Source organism: Galeopterus variegatus, unplaced genomic scaffold, assembly GCF_000696425.1.
Source record: "Galeopterus variegatus unplaced genomic scaffold, G_variegatus-3.0.2 Scaffold2533, whole genome shotgun sequence".
In the NCBI taxonomy this organism is placed as follows: domain Eukaryota; kingdom Metazoa; phylum Chordata; class Mammalia; order Dermoptera; family Cynocephalidae; genus Galeopterus; species Galeopterus variegatus.
This window is the reverse complement of record NW_007728644.1, coordinates 371,735-391,799: the sequence shown is the minus strand read 5'-3', so window position 1 is coordinate 391,799 and position 20,065 is coordinate 371,735.

The window sequence follows — 20,065 nt, the reverse complement described above, 5'->3', positions numbered from 1 at the left end:
ATTTCTTCTTGGACCCATATGTCATTAAGTAGAATGTTGTTTAATTTCCATGCATTTGTATGGTTTCTGGAGTTTCATTTATTATTGATTTCTAATTTTAATCCATTGTGATCTGAAAAAATACATGGAATAATTCCAATTTTTTTGAATTTGTTGAGGCTTGCTTTGTGACCTAACAATTTGTTGAGGCTTGTTTTGTGACCTAACATGTGTTCTATCCTGGAGAATGTTCCATGTGCTGATGAGAAGAATGAATATTCTGAAGTTGTTGGATGTGATGTTCTGTAGATATCTGCCAAGTCCGATTGGTCTAAAGTATTATTTAGATCTTGTGTTTCTCTATTGATTTTTAGCCTAGATGATCTGTCCAATGATGAGAGTGGGATGTTCAGGTCCCCTGCTCTTATGGTGTAAGTGTCTATCTCTTTCTTTAGATTTAATAGTGTTTGCTGTGTAAATCTGGCTGCTCCAATATTGGGTGAGTATATATTTATGATTGTTATGTCTTCTTGATGGACAGATCTTTTTATCATTATATAGTGGCCTTCTTTATCTCTTTTTATGATTTTTGGTTTAAAGTCTATTTTATCTGATATAAGAATAGCTTCTCCAGCTCGTTTATCATTTCTGTTTGTATGATATATCTTTTTCCATCCTTTAATTCTTAGTCTATGTGTGTCTTTACAGGTCAAGTGAATCTCTTGAAGACAGCATATTGTTGGGTCCATATTTTTAATCCAGTCAGTCAGTCTGTGTCTTTTGAATGGGGAATTTAATCCCTTTGCATTTAGAATTATTATTGAAAGGTATTGATTTTCTCCTAGCATTTTACTGATTTTTGTTTAGATGTCTTAAGTATCTTTTTTTCCCTTTCTAATTTTCTGTTTGTCTTCGGCATTTGTTGGTTTCTTGGGGTGATGAACTATTTTTTTTTTGTCTTTTGTTAGCATTTTTGTTTTGCTGGTAGGTATTGTTCTTACTTGAGTATTCATGGCAGTGATGGTTGCTTTTGTGGTATCAAACCCAGTACCTCCTTCAGAATTTTGTAGGGCTGGTCCTGTGGTAGTGAACTCCTGCAGTTTTTGTTTGTCTGAGAAATCAACTATTTGTCCATTATTTTGGAAGGATAGCCTTGCCAGGTAAAGTGTTCTTGGCTGGCAATTTTTGTTCTTTAGTGTTTTGAATATATCATTCTATTCTTTTCTGGCTTTTAGGATTTGTGATTAAAAGTCTGATGTTATTCTGATTGTGGCTCCGTTATAGGTGATTTGCCACTTCTCTCTTGCAGCTTTTAAGATCCTCTCTTTGTCTTTGAGTCTTGCCAGTTTGATTATCACATGTCTTGGAGAGGTTCTTTTTGGGTTAAAAGTGTTTGGTGATCTTTGGGCTTCCTGAATCTGGAGATATGGAGATCTGTGATTTTCCCTATACCTGGGAAGTTTTCTGCTATTATTTCATTGAATATGTTTTCAATGCCATTTCCTTTTTTCTCCCCTTCTGGAATACCCTTGATTTGGATATTTGAGCACTTAAGGTTGTCTGTAGTCTCTCTTAGATTTTCTTCAATTTTTTTGATTCTTTTTTCTGGTCTACCTGTCTTAATTCAAGCAGCCTGTCTTCAAGGCTAGAAATTCTCTTTTCTGTTTGCTCAAGTCTGCTGGTTAAACTCTCTGTTGTGCTTTTTATTTTGTTGAATGAATCCTGCAGCTCCACAAGCTCTGCTATGTTCTTTTTCAAGGCATTGATTTCTTTGTACATTTCTTCTTTCAGATCCATTATATTTTTTCTCATTTCATTGTGTTGTCTAACTGAGTTTTCTTGTATCTCATTTAGTTTCCGTAGAATTGTTGCTCTAAATTACTTGTCTGTCATTTCAAGGACTTCTTGTTCTATAGGATCTAGCACTTGAGAGTTATTGTTTTCCTTTGGTCGTGATGTATTTTCTTGATTTTTCTTATTTCTGGTATCTTTCCTTTGGTGTTTTGTCATTGTGTCTGCAGTATCACAGTCCACTTATTTCATTCTGCTGTCTGGCTTGGATCCTGAAGGGACTGCCGCTTCTATTCAGCAGGAACTAGCCTGGACTGGGGTTCCCAGTGTGCCTGCCTTCTCTGGCATGGCTGGCTTGGGGTCCGACGGGCCCAAGTCTCTTAAGTCTCTCTTGGTGGCGGGGACCTGCCCAGGCCAAAGTTCCATCCCCACCTGCCTTCTCTGGCATGGCTGGCTCAGGGTGTGAGGACCCCTGAGCTTCTTAAGTCTTTCCTGGCAGCAGGGACCAGCCTGGGCCAGAAGTTCTGCCCTGCCTGCCTTCTCCAGTCTGGCAGGCTCAGGGCATGTGGGCCCAGAAGCTCTAAAGTCTCTCTACTCAGTGGGGAGCAACCTGAACTGGGGTCCCACAGTGCACAGTTCCTGCCTGTTCCAGCACAGATCTCGGGTCTTCTGTTGTTCCTCCTTAATAAATGCAAATTGGTTGTTCAAAGCTGTGCTGTTCTTTGTACAAGGAATTTCAAACCAGAAGTGCAGAATGTAAGTGCCAAGAAGGGAATTCATCTTCTCAACATCAGTTCAAAGGGATGACATGGATTTACAGGGATAAATATAAAAACCATACTCAGTCAGAGGGGAATGGGTCAGCCTGCCAGAGTGAGCAACCCGCCCAACTTAATTCTCAAAAAGAATCATAGACCCATAATGATAGAATTTCCTTGGTTATTAGAATATTGCTTCCTTTGCTATAGTTATTGATTACAGAACTACAATTCTTTGACCCATCATTGGTTTAGATCTGATTTGGAAAAATTGATTTTTTTTTCTTAAAACCTAACTTTTTTTGAAAAAAAATTAATTAATTTGAGCTTTCCCTTCCTTAGACTCCTCTAAGATAAACTGCCAATCTCACACTTTTTGAATGACTGTGTTTTAGAAAGTAAAAAAATGAATGCATGGGTTCATTTCACAAATGATTCTAGAAGAATGCCATACTTTTGTTTTCCTTCAAGTGCCATATAACATCTGCAGTTTTGCACAGAGATCTCTTTAAGGCTGTTTCTTTTTCTGAAGATGATAAAATTATTGGCTAAGTAATCTAGTGACAACATACACAAATAAAATCCAACTCCTAAATGTGAAAGATAAAACTATGAAGCTACAAATAGTAGGAGAACATTTCTGTCTTTGAATGGGGAAAATTTTTAAAAGATCTAAAAAGCTCACAAGAAATTATATATAATCAAAATTAAATAGATCTGATCAACAAATGGTACCAGAGAAACTTAACAGAAGGATGACAACTGAGCCATTACATTTGCAAAGTGTAAAACTGACAAGGTCTTATTATCTAGAAAAGGCAGAGGATAACAGTATACAAACAAGAAAAAGGTAAAATCTCCAGTGGAAAAAGTGAGCAAAGAAAATGAAAGGTGACACACAGAGAGGAAAATCTAAATAACTAATAAAGCTATGAAATGATACTCATCCTCATAGCAACTAGAGAAATGTAAATTAGAACACCGAAACAGTCCCTTATACTCTTCTAAATGGTAAAAATCAAAAGTTCTGTAACATTAAGGGCACATGATAGTGTGGTAACTTCCATGCACTACTGGTAGGAGTATGAACAGGCATATTCTTGCAGGGCCTGCTGAAACTGAGCATGTGTGTAATTGGAGGGCTCAGCAGGACTTCAGAGAAAGTCTGAGATGCATAGCAAAACATTTTGTAGGAAAGGGTTGAAAGTATGATGATCGATATTTAAAATGTGCAATATACATGACCCAGAATATAATGTTTCAGTCCCAAGGAACATATTTACATAAAAAAGCATGAATAGCTCCCAAGAAATAGAAGTTAATGAAAAAAAAAAAGTAGAAAACAGCATGAGAATTGTAGCAGAATACCATTTATGTAAATTAAAAAACCTCACGTCACTAATTATATTTTTGATGTTTTTATTCTTAAATATTACAAATATTAAAAAAGTAAAGAACAATGTAATATCAATTTATCTATCTCTGGCATGAAACTAATATTTTGTAATAATTCTCTGGGATTAGTCTAAATGTTAAGAAATAGATTCCCATTTTTCAGGAAAATATCTATGTACGAATAAATATAGACAGGCATAATCAACATACTAGAGGGAGTCTCATGGGGGAAAGAGATTGGTGATAAAATATGAAAGGTAAAAAAATAATAAAAACACAATAAATGCAGTGATCTTGCTTGGATTAATAATTTTCATGTGCTATTGACTAATGAGTATGGATACATATCTAAGGTTCACAAAGATGAGCAAACTACAAAGAAATAAAGACTTTGTGTATTTTTGTGTTTGTATGCGTATGTGTATGTGATCACACATGTTTTTTTTTCTTACGGTCATTTCCATGCTTATGTAAACTTTTTCTAAAATGTCTCTAAGTTTTCTCTTCCTTTCTAACCTGTGAAATTTGGAATCAGGTCCTCAATATTTGGAAAAACATGGCCTGACACTCACTTCTACCTACCAACTTTCCACTCTGATTAAAATCTTACCTGCCTTTCTAAGGTTGGCTCAAAAGTTGTTTCTTCCTGAAATATTATCATTTCAGTTGGAAGCAACATTTTTGACCTGGATCTTTTCCATCCCTGATTTCATCTTCTCGGCCTTTCTTATTCATCTGCAGCACCAGAACAGAAACCTTTACCTTTCTAATCATCTCCTTTATTCTCTTTGGCTCTGACCTTGCTTTTCTCTAATTCAGGATTACATAAGAGGAAAGGGCCACTCACTGTTTTAGAGAGCATCTCATTTACTCCTGGTAGAAATGTGAGTTTCCCCTCCTTATTCCCTCTACACACAGTCTTGTCTTGAATAATCAGAGACCTCCTGTCCTGCAAGGCTGGAACAGCATGAACAAGGTGGAGGAAGACATATCTCATGATATGACAGTAAGCTCCAGAAAGGAAATGAAGCTTGCCCTGGCTGTGGAAGAAGACATACGTGTTTGCTAAGAGATTCCCACACATACACACACACAAAGGGGAGAGCATTCTAGGGAAATTTTCAGAAATGGAATTAGTGAGCACAGGCAATTCATACTTTTAAGGCTTTTTAAAACAGATACGGACAGATGTCTTTTCGATAGAGAGTAATTTCCACGCTCATTTATGTTAATATAAATGGGCCTCTTTCATCTTCCATCAACTTGCATTGCTGTATGTATTAAATTTAAATTATCTGTAATTTGTTGGATTAGAAAGTACATATTGTTATTATGCTATTTTTAATTTATTTGATGCCTCATGAGGGTGAACATCTTTCTTTCAATGTGTTCGCTAAAGTGTTTTATTTATATTTGGGGGAATTATCCTTTCATATCCATTGCTCATTTATTTACTGGAGTCTTTATATATTTATTATTTCCTTTTCAGAATTTAGCTCTTTATTGCATCTGAAGTGTGTTCTGAGGTATATTCTAATAGCAAGATCTATATTCTTAAAAATAAATTTCCTATTACCCCATCTCTTCTTATTGTTTTTATCCTTCTACACAGATTGAGGATGACTTATTTACTGCATAATAACTTATTTTTATATCCTCAGATTGGGCTATCAGTTGCATATAACAGTATTTTTTTTTTGGCTGACAGACAGAACATTCCTTTTTTGACAGAGTTTATTTAAAGCTAATAAAGGGAAATACAATCAAATCAAATCCGATAATACTTTAAAACTGGTTTTATTTTTCAAAATTGTGTTCTATTTCTGTCTTGTTTTTCATGTACAGTGAGTAATTGAAGAAATATTCTGCTATTGATTTTAAACCTTGGCAGAAAACTTTAATATGTTTCAGAAGAAAGTGCAGCAAAACAAATAAGCTATGAACACCCTCGTAGTGTGTTACAGCAAGATTATGTAACCAAATTCAAATATAAGTGTTTGAATTTATAGTGTTGTTTAACAGAATTGGGTTTTCTGGATGAAGATACTTCACACTTACGTCCATTCATTCATTCACTTATTCGTTCACTAATTTAACAAGCGTAACACTTCAGGGTTTGTAGTGATTAAAAAATATGGAATGGTTAATATATTCCCCCTTTTTTTCTGTTCTCCATTTTGATTTTTGTTTATTTACTTGTTTGTTGATTGATATACCAGTAAGTAGGTGCCTGAAAGGAAATATACATTGACTCGGTATAATGAAATGTGTCTAAATAAATATGCACAGATGGAATGAGCTACTGTGGGAAGCTAGACGATCATTGCAAAATGCTCCAAGAGCTTTCCAGTGAGTACTGGCCTGAGAACTGCAAACAGTAATCTTTAATGAACAGTGCAGAGGTGGCCCAGGACTGGAAATAGGCAAATGCCATTTTCATATTTAATAAAAGGGAGAAGATGGACTAGGAAATTGACAAACAGATGAGCTTTATGCTAACTCATGGCATTATTTTAAAACTGTAAAACAATGGCCTTTGCACCCCTTGAATAGAAAAATATCTCTAGGAGCTGAAATGGGCTAAGAAGTAGTCATGTTCAAACTGGAATCTTTCTTTTTAAATTTAACAATGCCAAGGCTGGCAATGCAAGAAAATGTAACAGACATAGCACAAGTATTTTAATATCCTTGTGGATAAAGTGGAGATATATTGGGTGGATACAGAGAAAATAAAGTGGATTATTAACTGGTAGAAGGTATATTTGAAAAGAGCTTAGAAAAGTATGAGCTGGAGAGATTGTTAAAGGCCACCAAGATGCTGTCCAATACATTTTCCATTTTAGCATTTTTATCAGTAACTTGAATGGCAATTGTAACTTGAAAGTTAATAGACTTTTCAAATTGTTGGATAATATTGTGTCAGCTGTCAAATACGTTGATTATCTAAATATTTATTTAAAATATCTAGGCATATCAAAGAGAACCAGATGTAAAGATGTGAAATGATTAAGAATAAATGTACAAATCCAAATTTAGATATAAAAACAGCAACTGCATGAGTGCATGCTGGGGGAGGCATGAAGTATTAGTTACAATCACTGTATAACAAACTAACCTAAAACTAGCAGCTTAAAATGTGAAGATTTGTTTTTTCAGTTTCTGAGAGCAGAAATCAAGTAGATGCTTACTTGGGTGGCTTAGTTGGGTGCTGAGTTGGCTAAGGGTTTCTCCTGAGGTTGTGTTCCAGGTTTGCCTGGGTCTGGAGATTTTGCTTCTGAGATTACTCACTCACATGACTCTTGGGGGGAAGTCAGTTTCTCACTATTTGGGTTTCTCCATAAGGATGGTATGTCCTCATAACATAGCAGCTGACTATCTCCAGAATAAGGGAATCAAGAGAGAGCATGGCAGACATCAAAAATCTCTCTTATAACCTAGCCTCAGAAATGACACACTTTGACTTGTGCCATATTTTACTAGCATAGACCAATCCTGATGCAGTGTGGCCGGGAACTAAACAGGGCTTGAAGAGAGAAGGTGGGGATCACTGGGGGCCGTCTTGAAGGTTGACTATGGCTTGCTGCAGTTCTGTGAAAACGGCTTGGGGGTCTTTTTGGTTATAAACAGTGTAAGTCATTGGTATAAATGTGGCTGACAACAAAGTTTGTGATATTAGGTGGCATCAAATACATACATGCACACTCATACAAACGCATTGTTCATTGTGTACCAGTAAAAAAAATAGCTGTGATTTAAAAAAAGAAAAATCAACTTAGAACTCCATATTTTCTGAGAAATATATATATAAGCTGGAATATATTCATAAGAAAAAGTTAGGGAAATTTGAAAGTGCAATATATGAAATTGAAGAAGGGCCTGGTGTTTAACCAGCATGAAGATCCTGGAGAGGGGATTCAAAGGCAATAATCAAAGAACCATGATGTGGAAAATGGAGTAGACTTGTTTTGTGTGTTTACAAGGGTAGATATATTCATCAATAGGAAGAACACTGGAAAAACAAACATTCACTAACTGAGAAAAAACCTGTGTAATACCACAGGCTGCATAAAAATGGAGAACTACTGAGCTCTTTATCACTCCTTCCACTCACGGAAAAATAAGATATCAATGAGTATATGTGAGAGGGATTTGAGCATTGAATGAATTATTCATTTCTGTAGTTATTCTTTCAGAAAACAGTAAATGAGAATCCACTGTATGTGGAGTGTGATTTTTAAGAACAAGATCGAGAGACTGATGAATAAGCAAGCAAGATCCTGTACTTACCAGGTTTCTATCTGATTGCAGGAGATATAAAATAAACAAGAAAACAAAGACACAAAATGTAAGTTTATTTCACTGAAATGAAACAAGCTAAGGTAAGAGAGTGTGATGGGTTCTTGCCGACAGCCACATGTACTTGAGTGGTCAGGGAAACCCTCTCTAGGGAAGTAAAAACTAAGCCAAGGATCTGAATGGCAGAAAGATCCAGCCCTGTGGGAACGTGCAGAAAGAGTTCCAGGTAGAGGTAATCATAAACATAATTTGGCTCAATTAATTGTAGTGTGTTCTATCTACAGGAAGGTGACCCCTATGACTTGACCATCACATGTGACGGAGAAGGTGGGAGGAGACCGAGCAGAAGAGGTAACATCTGGTGGAAAGTACATGGCTTCTAGATCATAGTAATGGGTTTAGATTTTATGTTAGATGTTCAAGTAAATATATAAGTTTCAATCAGGGTCTGGGGTTATAGTCTGTTTTCCATTTTATAAAAACATTTTGTTTGCTTTGTGGATGAAAGGGCTGAACTAGGGGCAACTATTAGGTGAAAGCAAAGGAAAAAAAAATAAAAAGCAGTTGCTTTTGTTTGGATGAGAAGAGACACTGTCAAATTATTTTTTGATAAGTCTTCTGGACCAGACTTTGACTGATTCCTAGGAATACAGAGGCAGAAAATAAAATTCATTATTTTAAAGCGCACCCTGCCTACTGAGGGGGCTAGGCTTATAGGAATATGATACAACTCTGGCAGTTGATGGTGAGATATAGATAATGTAGTCAGAGCAGGAACACAGACAGAGTGAGTGGGTGGGTACCCTGTAGAATGCATTGGCCTGAAAGCTGCACAGATAACCTTCAACATCCTTTCCAAATATGATCTTCTATGGTTCTACTAAAGCTCCCCAAAGACTTTCTTTCAGCTGGTTCTGACTTTGACAGCTTAAAGTCATGGTACCTACCTACCTTCTGCATGGCCATGAAGAATGGGGAATCTGATATATTTCTGGATGCTTGAGGAACAATTATTTCTCCTTTTCTCACTCGTGGGCTCTGATAGTCGAGCCCTGAAACCTAAAGAGGCCACTGTAAAAGAGGTAGATGACATAGTGTCTCTTTTCAGGAGCCAGGTTTAAGGCCAGTACTCCTGAGTCTTTACTGGTCTAATCCCTTTAACTCCTTTGAGCTCGTTTTCTCTTATCAGCAAAACAAATAAAAATCTCTAAGAATCTAATGCTGGTTCTACTCATGTCATAAAGGTGTTGACGTGATAAAATTGTCATAATTACAGACAGACTTTGAAACCTATTTGAAATCTGTAGAAAGGTGAATGGCTTCCTGAGAGACCTTGTTTCTATTTAACGCTCAGAATAGTCTAGTGTTCTAGTCGGATATTACATTCGGTTGGCCACACAAAGAGAGAATGACCTTTCAGCAAGGTAATTTTTTTTCAGTGCCCTCAGACAAGCATAAGTCTCCCTGTGGGAGTGGAAAGGAGAAATGGAGCATGAAGAGAGAGTTAGTCTTTTTAGCATAGATCACTAGTATTTCCTATACGCAAAAAGCTTGAAATCATTTATGTTAATTTCCTCTCCATGCCTGTGATGTGTGTGCGCCACTAGCTTCATTTATAAATCAGAAAACTAAAGATAGTAAAATCAGGTAACTTACACTTGGCTTCACAGTAAACAAATAAGAAAGCTGGGGAAGGAATTCTTGAGTTAGAATGGTTACAAAACCTGGGACCCAGCAGCATCCAACAACATGGACCTAATATTCTCTCCCTTAATCACCTGTGAGTGGTTTTGATAATGTAATGCTTTCTAGCCCTTGAACAGACTATATTGTGAAAAAAAAAATTTTCTTTTTTTTTTCCCTTGGGATTGGATTTTCCCACATACTTTTATTCAGATTGTCCAAGTACAGAGCTTGATATTTAATGGAACTTTACTCATGACATTACGTCTCTATTTAATTAACAGAACAATTGCATATTGCCAGGCAAGATTCCTCAAGCTCTCTTTCAGATAGAGAGAAATCAGCTGAGCGATTGACATTTTATGGAGACCAAGGGCAATAACACAGTGATTCTAACAACGAATGGGTAACATTGTTTCCCAAAGTGTGTTCTGTGGAACGTAAGTCTGTGTTTAAAAAAAACCAAAGTACAGAATCTTAAAAAAAAATGGTGCATTTCTAGTCAAATAAATTTGACCTTTACTGCAGGTCTTCTGGGATCTTTAAAAATGATAATTGTTCAGACAGCTGTAAGACGGGAATAAAGTGTACGTTTCCCAAGTTTATTTGGAAATGGAATTCTTTTTCTTTCTTTTTCTTTTTTTCCTGATGAGTATGAAACAGGACTATGTTTTATAGATCATTTGAGAAATGTTGGGATGTGATTTCTCCTGTCTTGTTTCCTTATTAATTTTTGCCAGTCTTGAGCTCAGATTTTGCCCACAAAATTGGATTTCAAGCTTGCCCAGAGAAGCTATCTCCTGCTGTGTTGATCTATATTTCACCCCTCCTTTTTCCAACTCCAAGTCCAAATTTGCAGACAAGTGTGCCCACCCACACTTTCCTGGTGTCTACTCGCTCACAACTGGTTTGACTTTGTTTTTCTCTTTCTCTTGCTAAGCACTTCTTATGACTTTCTCGCGAAGTGATAGGTGGTTTTCTCTGAGGGCACGATCATATATATGTGAAGAGCCTCTGTCCTGTGGGATTTAAAATGTATATAGGGATTGAATGCATATACCAAAATGGTAATCTTTTAAACGGACCTGGCTTAAGTGTCCTGTTTGAGGCACAGAGAAGAGATGTAGGATGTGGAGGGTTAGAAATCTTGATTCTCATTTGGTTTTAGAATAGGGTTTTTAGGTAAATGCATGTATGGGGCAAAAGCCCTCGGGTAGGAGACCACAGTCTACAGATAGCATGGCAAAAGCGCATTTAATCAATTCCAATTAAATAATGTTGATTCTCATTTGATTTTTAGAATAGGGTTTTTAGGTAAATACATATATATGGGGCAAAAGCCCTCAGTTAGGAGGCCACAGCCTACAGACAGGGGCCCACAGCCCGTCTAATCAACTCTAATCACTGTTTAGGTATGGGATTGTAATACTTTAGTGATTTTAGAGCTAACAGGTGGTTGTCATACCGATCCTGTTAAGAGATTTTAAGAATTGCTGTAGGGAAAAATGTGAAAAAAATGTTTGCTAGGGGCAAGCTGTCTGTTGGTGGGAACTTTAGAAATAATTATACTTAGATTTTTTCATAAGAATGTAACTTTTGTTTAAGGAGAGGTTATACTTTAGATAGTGAACCAGTTTGACCAACTTAGCTTTTCAGTAATTGTACTTTGGAATGTCACATTGTTAATTTTACTGATGTTACTAGGTTCCATTCTTAAGCTATACTTAGCCATAGATAACTTTTGTCACACTGCCCATGTCCTTGTGTCCTTTGTAATGATTTAATCAACTCAATTTTCTTGTGAAACTTCCTTGCCTTTACAATAAAAAACAGAAGCTAACTTTGAATCAGGGCTGCTGTACCCAGTTTTCTCCTTCTCAGAGAGGAGTTGCTGGGGTACAGTCCCTTCAGGCTTCTCATCGCATTCAAGGTGCTTTGAGTAATCTTTTTTTGCATCTCCGTTACACAGAGAGAAGTGTAACAGTAGGACACAAAGGAGGAAGGGAACTTGCAGTCAAGGAGTCAGGGGTTGGGTCTTGAAAGAAGTCTCTAATCATAACTTGTTAGTTCAGAAAATGGGGCTCAGGTAGATGAATGCCAAGTGAGATGTGAGGGGTATGGCAAAAATTGTTTAATTTATCTTTGGGAGAAGAGAACAGAAGTTGTGCTAATGACACTAGAGCCTTGTCACTGCTGACTACATTATCCTCTAATTTTTGGAGTCCAAAATGTGGGTGGAATAAATAAGAGTGCCCAGTCACGGTGGGTATATAAAGTCTGCTGTGCTCTGCCATAGGTTATCATGGGAAAAACTCAAACTACATAAAACGAGAAGTCTGGAAAGCTGAGTCAAAATTGTTGGAATTCCCCAAAACACCCCCCTGGAATTATTCCTTTTGCTAAGTTGAACTGACTGAGAATTTTAGTAAATTTTCCCAGTTATTTAAAAAATCTGTCAAAAGCTTCCAAATTATACTTCAAATCCCAGAAGAGCCAAAATTATCTGAATAGAAGCTCCTGTTATAAACATCGACTGTTTCATAATTCCTTAATCCTGCTGTCCTTAAAGCACTTGAGTAGAGAATGGGAAATTTATTTTTCCAAATGTGAATATATGTGAATTGAAAATGTGAATATTTTCCAAATGTGAATAGTAGACTGTGAAAAGATGATGTCCCTTTCAATCTCTGCACGCAGTATGGTGCAAAGCAGCTAAGGGGCTATGGGACTGAACAGAAATGAGTTGATATAGCAGGACTGAGACTGCCTATCTTTAGAAAGTCCTGCTTACAAGATTGTTCTTTGACTGGTGCCTGGGAACTTTAATGGTAAACAGTTCCCTACACTTCTATAAAACTTTTCCTAAATGATAAGAGTGGTTCACCGTGCAAAAACTGTATAAACAATTTTTTTATGCTAAATACCTGCTTTGCTTCTAGGCATGTGGAATTTTGGTACATGCTAGGCAGAAGGTGTCCAATAAAAAGCTTGGACACTGAGTCTCTCATGTGCATGTCTGGTAGACAGCACTTCTCGCGTGTTGTACAACTCATTGCAGGGGAATTACGTCCCGTTTGACTCCACTGGCAGAAGGCTGTTCAAAGCTAGTGCCTTCGGCATAAGTGTCTCTCCCCTTGGCTGTGTTTGCTTTGCATCCTTTCACGATAATAAATCTTAGCCATTCAACTGTAGTTGAATCCTACGGGCCCTTCTAGTGAGTCGCCAGACCTGGGGGTGGGCTTGGAGATCTCTGGCATAGGGCCCCTCTCTGAATGCCTACGGACGAGGCCATTCATGTTATTTTTCTAATGTCACTTCCTTTTCCATATGCATGTTTTACTATATCTAACTTAGCAGAAATGTTAGGCTGCAAAAATTAGTGTCCTATTTAGACATTTTCCCAAATTTCTAGTCTCATCTGTGTTTCTTTCCTTCAATTTTTCCACTTCAACTGCAGCATACATTTTGTTTTTTATGATAATCTGAAGTAGCAATGACAGAAGTTGCAAAATCCCGTGAAAATACATATAAACAGAGAAAGACAGAGAAATTGAAAATGATTCTCATATCCTTGTAGTATTTTCAGCTCAGTTGGGAGTGAAACATCATAAAATCTCACAAGGATGCCTGCTATCCTGAGATGTGAAGCCAGATTTATTGATGACAGAGGTTTATATCTCAGGGTGCTGGAAATAAACTTCTAAAGCTTTAGAAGTTTTCAATAGGTTTGAATGTGAATTACAGAGGTTTGAAGCTGCCCAAGGGTCGGGAAGGCATGCACAGAAAAGCGATGCTTGAGACATTCTCACACACAAAGACATGCAAGTTTTAAAGCTCTTACAAACCCAGAGTTTTGTCCCTAGAAAGCATTGTGTGTCCTGACTGTGCAGAAAAGGAGCTATGATGTAGGAAGATCTTAATCCATAGTTTATCTTTCCTCCCTCCACTCTAAAATTTCAGGTCCCTGCTTCCATTAGTGGTATTGTCTTTGTGCCAAAGAAATGAAATGAAGCTTATGTCACCCTTTCTGTGGGCAGAGGAAAGGGATACCAATGCATGTTGGGGCATTGGGAGGTAAGGAGCAAAGGCTTTCATAAAAATAGTGACTTGATAAGAGAGGGATTGTAATGATTCTCCCAATGCTAACTCTTTCTCTTCACACTCCATCTCAGAATCATCCCACTCATCTAGTGTCAATGTGTCCAGTACAGGACCATGATACTTGGGGCAGACCCTGTCCCAACACAAGTTGTATTTGCATCCATTTCCTGTCACTGGGAGAGGCTTGTTACCCTATGCAAGTCCATCCAGTTACAAAAAGAAGGTACCCATATGTACTATGCAAACTCCTAAGTGGCTGGCTGGTTAGCTCAGCTGGTTAGAGTGCAGCCTTGTAACACCAAGGTTCCATGTACATGCCAGCTGCCAAAGGGGGAAAAAAAAGAAGTATATATACTATGCAATATAATATACTATAATATATGCAAAATATACTATGAAAGTTCACCGAGTTACAAAAGTACATCCATTTCCAAAAAGAAAATAACTTTGAGTTTATCAAAGAAATGATAGGATTTTCCCACAAGTGATCCTCCTTGATTTGTTTATAGAAATCTTGTCAACAGTTCTGACAGTTATGTGAAATGATATCTCTGGACACACCACTAAAACAACAATGGGAATAATTATTTTTCTTCTATTAAACCTGTAACAAGAAGCTTTTTCCAGAAATCAAAGAGTGTATTAAACTCCATACTGCCCTGGAATTTTAAAAAGCTAAATATGATTTCATTTATACTAAAAGTCTTTAATTTTAACTGGCAATAAAAACAGAATCAATGAATGTGAGTACAAAAAAACCCCATATTTTCTTTCCAGCTGTTGTAATTTCTACTCAAAGTATAATGGCTTTGAACCGTGCTAGGTAATCAAAAATATTAAATCTGCTTTGTCTAGTTTCCCTTAAGATTTAAATTTGTGGTCTATTTAAAAGTATTTCTTGTCCAATTATTTTCATAAAATAAGAGCTATGACTAGATGTGCCATGCTGCAATACATTTTTCTAACATTTCAACAGTTTACTTAGCTTATTTTTAATGCCTCATTACAAATCTCATCAAGACTAATTTATTGGGTGCCTTGATGAATTTATTTTTGTAAATATGATGGATTGCAAAAACATTTGTGTATTTCAGTTATTTCCAATTTTATTAAATATGTTAACACTCAACATTTACAGTCTTGTGGTAATCTGGACACGTAAGAATCCTCCTTCCTCTGAAAACGTTGATATGGAAATTAATGGGTCCTGGAGGGAGGACCGAGGTTGATTTTCATCATTTTTCTCACTCCTTTTCTCTTCCCTCTGGCTTCATGCTTCCGACTTAAGCATCCATACACAGACACCTCTTGCACATAATACAGCCTTAGGAATATACTGTGGATAAAGCAAACCTACTCATTTAGTGTAAGTTTATCGCCTCTTTTATGATTGAAAATTCATCCAACTAATCCTTCCATGGAAAGAGGTTAATATGCTGTTTAGCCAGGTTTAGACCAAGTCAATTTTGTCCCACCACACTTCTCCCACCTTGACCCCAACTCACAACTATGTTAGCGTTTGCCCTTAAGCAAATGGGAAGCTGCGTGGTGGGTGTGGCAGAGTGGTCTGGTTTGTACCTCTACACTTGCTGAGAAGAAGTATGAGGATCCGGCCACACATTGCACCGTACAGAGTATTTTCAAAGATGTCAAGTGTCTGACAAGGTTAGCTAAAGAAACAAGCTTGCCAAACAATAACTTTCTGGAAACGGCCATCTTTTTTGACAAATACTGCATGGCAAAGCTAAAGAAATCTAAGTCCTGAATAAATCCAGTTGTCGTTGACTATGAGAGTGCTAGTTCTCGAGAGAGATGACATTTATGATACCTTTACTAAACATTATGAAAACCTTTAAGCTTCAAATCCGAACTATGACCTTCAAGCAATGTCTGCTTCCTTAATACTATGTTTAAATGTCAGTGAAATCATTCTGGTAGCGAATCTTTAGAAAACTCTATCATAATAATCATATAGTCAAACAATTATAACCAAGACAAGAAAAAAAGGATGAAAAAGACAAAGAAGGGAGAGGTGGATGGAAGTAGCAAAGCAGAAAAGAGAACGGACAAAGGAATGAGGGTAGAAGTTAATTGCTAAGAATCCTGCATGTTTTTACATCTAAGTCTCTGTGCAAAAGACTAGAGCACCTTGACGAAAGCAGAGTGTGACCATGTGAAAAAAGACCATTGAAATAATCAGTCATCCAAAGTAATACCTTGTGAAAAGTCATGTAGGAATCAGCTGCAGTGCAACCAAATACTGTCTTTGCAAAGCTCTTATGAAACCACTTTAAAATGAACAATCGCTAAAGGTGAATATTATGTCTTTACTTAGGTATCAGACATTTGATAAACACTTAGTTGTCCCAGTTTGGTGAGAAGTGTTGAGAAGATGTAATGAATATATTCCAATTTCTTCCTTGTAAAGTTCAGAGGGTAGTTAGGAAACTGATGTTAAATAGCAATAGCTATCCAGCCTGGCATAGTGTCAGAGAAGAATGGACATAAGAGTTGTTTAGTTTTGACTGAACTAGCTGAGAGGGGTTTCAGGTAGGTCTTGATGGAGATACAGATGATATTATGAGGAACCTTATATGCCAGGTTACAGATGAAGAGTATCATCTAAAAAGCAGTAGGAAGCCACCAATAATTCTTGACAGAAATTAAATTAGAAAAGACAAAGACTGGAGGTTGAAAGAACAGTTAGGAGGCTGAGAGGCAGGTCAGGAGGGTTTTGTCCCTAAAAGTGGATAAAGACCCAGACCATGTCAGAAACAGTGCAAATAGGAAGCAAAGAAATGATTAAAGAAACATTGAGGGGACTGAATAAATAAAGCATTAATTTCTGTATCCTTAGCAACTCACACAGTGCCTGGAATGTAATAGATAAGTGCTCCAAAAATATTTAAGTGAAAGAACAAATAGGTCTTGTAATATGTATGTTAGTATTAAGTCTGTGGTCATTATTCCCACCTGAATATCTCCAAATCGCTGAGGGCTCAGGCCTGATCTGTATCATCACATACCAGGTGACAACACAATGACCCACCTTCTCAAATCTGTTTGTACACCATTAATCATCTCATGCTTAATTATGACTTGTAGCTGAGAGTATATTTTTTTAATCATGAATAACGAATAGTTCATTGCAGCAAATACTCTGCATTTAATTCCTTGCGTCAATATCTTCATTTAAAATAATGTTATAGATTATTAGCAGGAATGTGTCTATACTGACAGTCATTCAAAACTTTTAGTCTAATCCCTGTGAAAAGAGTCTAGCAAATGTATGCCATTAAAAAAAAAATCTGGCTCTGCTATTTACTAGCTTTGCGATTGTAAGCTAAGTATTACAGTCTCTCTGTGCCTCAATTCCATTATCTTATAAAACAGACATGATTATATTTATTTTGAAGAGTTTGGGGAAAAATTAAATGGGCTCTTATATCTAAAGTGCTTATCAAGTGCCTAAAAGGGAGTAAGTGTTGAAGAAATTAAAACGTTATTTCATTCAAAGTCACCAACTAGCAGTGATGACAAAGTAATTAGTGGGGCCATCTTCCCTTCAGTTATGAAGTAAGTTTTCCTGTTGGAACCAGGGAAACTCTTAAATTTGCCCATTTACTAGGAAAATGTAATGATGGTTGGTAAATCATTCTTTGGGGAACCAAGTTCTTCAGCAGTCTCAGTGATTATGACTCCCTTTGCTGCTGACACTTTCTTTGGGAAACAGGGAACTTCTAGAACCAATAAAACATGATGGAAAAAATGAAAACTTCCATTGAGGAGTGAGTCCAACAAATACCACATTCTGCATCCTTCCATTCAGTCATTCAATACTCATTTATTGAGCATTTATCTGGCATCAGGCTCTGTCCTAGGTACCTGTTTTGTGTAGGTTATTGAGTCATGTGCTCTGCCCTAAAATAACTCACAATATAATAAAAGACACTGGAACATAAGCACGTGATTATATTGCAGAGGCCTTAGAAGTTTGTACAAGAAATGGTAGAAGTCAAAGAGCCCTCTGATCTATTTTGATAGTGGGATCATGAAAATTTTTTTTTTATTATTTTATTTTATTTATTTTATTTTACTTTTTCCTTTTTGTCTTTTTTACTGACCGGTAATGGGATCGCAACCCTTGGTGTCGCGTCCGCACCGCGCTCAGCCAGTGAGCGGGAACCGGTCTCCGCATGGGATCCGAACCCTTGGCGGGAGCGCCACCACACTCCCAAGCAGCACACTCTCCAGTGCGCCACCGGGCCGGCCCATGAAAATTTTGAGCCATGGATTATCCTGGAGAATCTAGTTCTCAGGGGAGTAGTGGCTGACAGCAGCTATAAGATTAAGAGCAGACTTTGATGTCCTGTTGTGTTTTTGTTTGTTTGTTTTTTAACATTTGCAGCTTTCTGCGTGTGTCATGCCACCCTCCACCAAACTTACATGATTATATGGTTTGTTACTCATGGTGGTCTTTAGGTAGAAAAAGAGGCACTAACAGGTTCCTTCCCTAGAACCCTAGTCCAGTAACCCAGGCTCTCCAAGTTCCTTTAGTCTAACACTTAAGGAGAAAATTATGACATTCATAAATCAAATATTTGTGCATCTATGCAGAATAAATAAGGATAGATTCTTGCAAGAGGCGGACATCAGATGGAGGATGGGGATTCTTTTTGTTCTGCATTATGATGTGAGAAGCAGAATAGTTGATGTTTTTATCACCCATGAGGTCAGCTGAGCATTCAAGAAACTATGAAGCAAAGGTGTAGTATGTGGATTTGGGCCCCGTATACAGATCCAAGATATTGATTGAAGGGGAAGGACAGCTGCGTGAGGGGGTAAAAGGTATTATTTCCCCATGTTTCTTGTGATCTAGGTCTCTCATGGACAGGGCTGAGAGGGGAAATGGTACTGTAGGAAGCTCTGTCATCATCCTGCAAAATAAAGGGGTTCAGAGCATTCTAGGGACAAGCAGGAGATGGAATGAGCAGAGAAGTTGAAAGGTAGAAACATGGACCACTTTTGATTTTCCACTTCTATTGCCTTTTAGAATAATTTACTTTGGGTTGTGATTTACTTCTTTACTGCCACATTTTCTTGTGCAATGCTAAGATTCTGAGTCCAGGAGCTGAGGTTAGTTCATTTTTGCTTCTAGTTGTTCCCTCCCATTTACCCCTACTGATATTACAACACAGTAGAATCTATAGCTCAACCTTTGTGAAGGCAGGAATTATTGAACTTGAAGAGTCCAGTTGAACTATCAGAGACATGTGAGCCACAGAACGAGTGAGGTAGGGAGAGCTTTGGCCAGGTAAAAAAAAGATCAGGAGAAGAGCCAAAGAGAAGGTGATAGGCAGAGGAAAGAGAAGTAAGAGGTGAAAGGAAGATGGCTAAGAGCTGGGGACAGTGGCCCAGGCTGGCTGGAACTTTGGAGGTCCACTGGAGGTGACAACAGGGTGATCTAGTATCAGGTTGAGAGGCCAGGTAGGAAGAACATGGTGCTTACTATAAAGGCCTGTCCTAAGATCAGGGGCAGGGTCCAGGGACCATTCCCCAAAAGGACTGGTAAGAGTGAATGAATTTACTATAGTCAGAAGGGTAGGGATGTGAAGTTTCAAATTAAAGAAGAATTGAGGCAGATGGACCCACATTACTGAAAGTGCAACTAAAAGAGATGAAGAGACCTTGGCCCACAAGGAATAGTAGAAAGCACTCTTCCTGGGACTGGGGTTCAAGCCAGAGCCAAAACTGCTGCCGGGCTGACTTGGTGGTTGGCTATTCAGCTCCTAGATAGGGAACTCATCAGTTCTTTCAACCACAGGACAAGACAAGTTCTCAGGTGTAGGATAGTGTTCAGCATACATGTGGGAACTAATGGTTGTCAAGGTGTGACTAGAAGGCTATGAGGAAGATTTTAGGTGGTTCCCTTCAGTAAGGTCCTGATACACATCTAGTAAGGATGATGGTAATGATGACCTTGATTCTCTGGCAACAATATGTAACTCACCCTACTCAGAGGAGAACCATGCAAGGAATCTAATAACGAAGCAGTTTTGCAC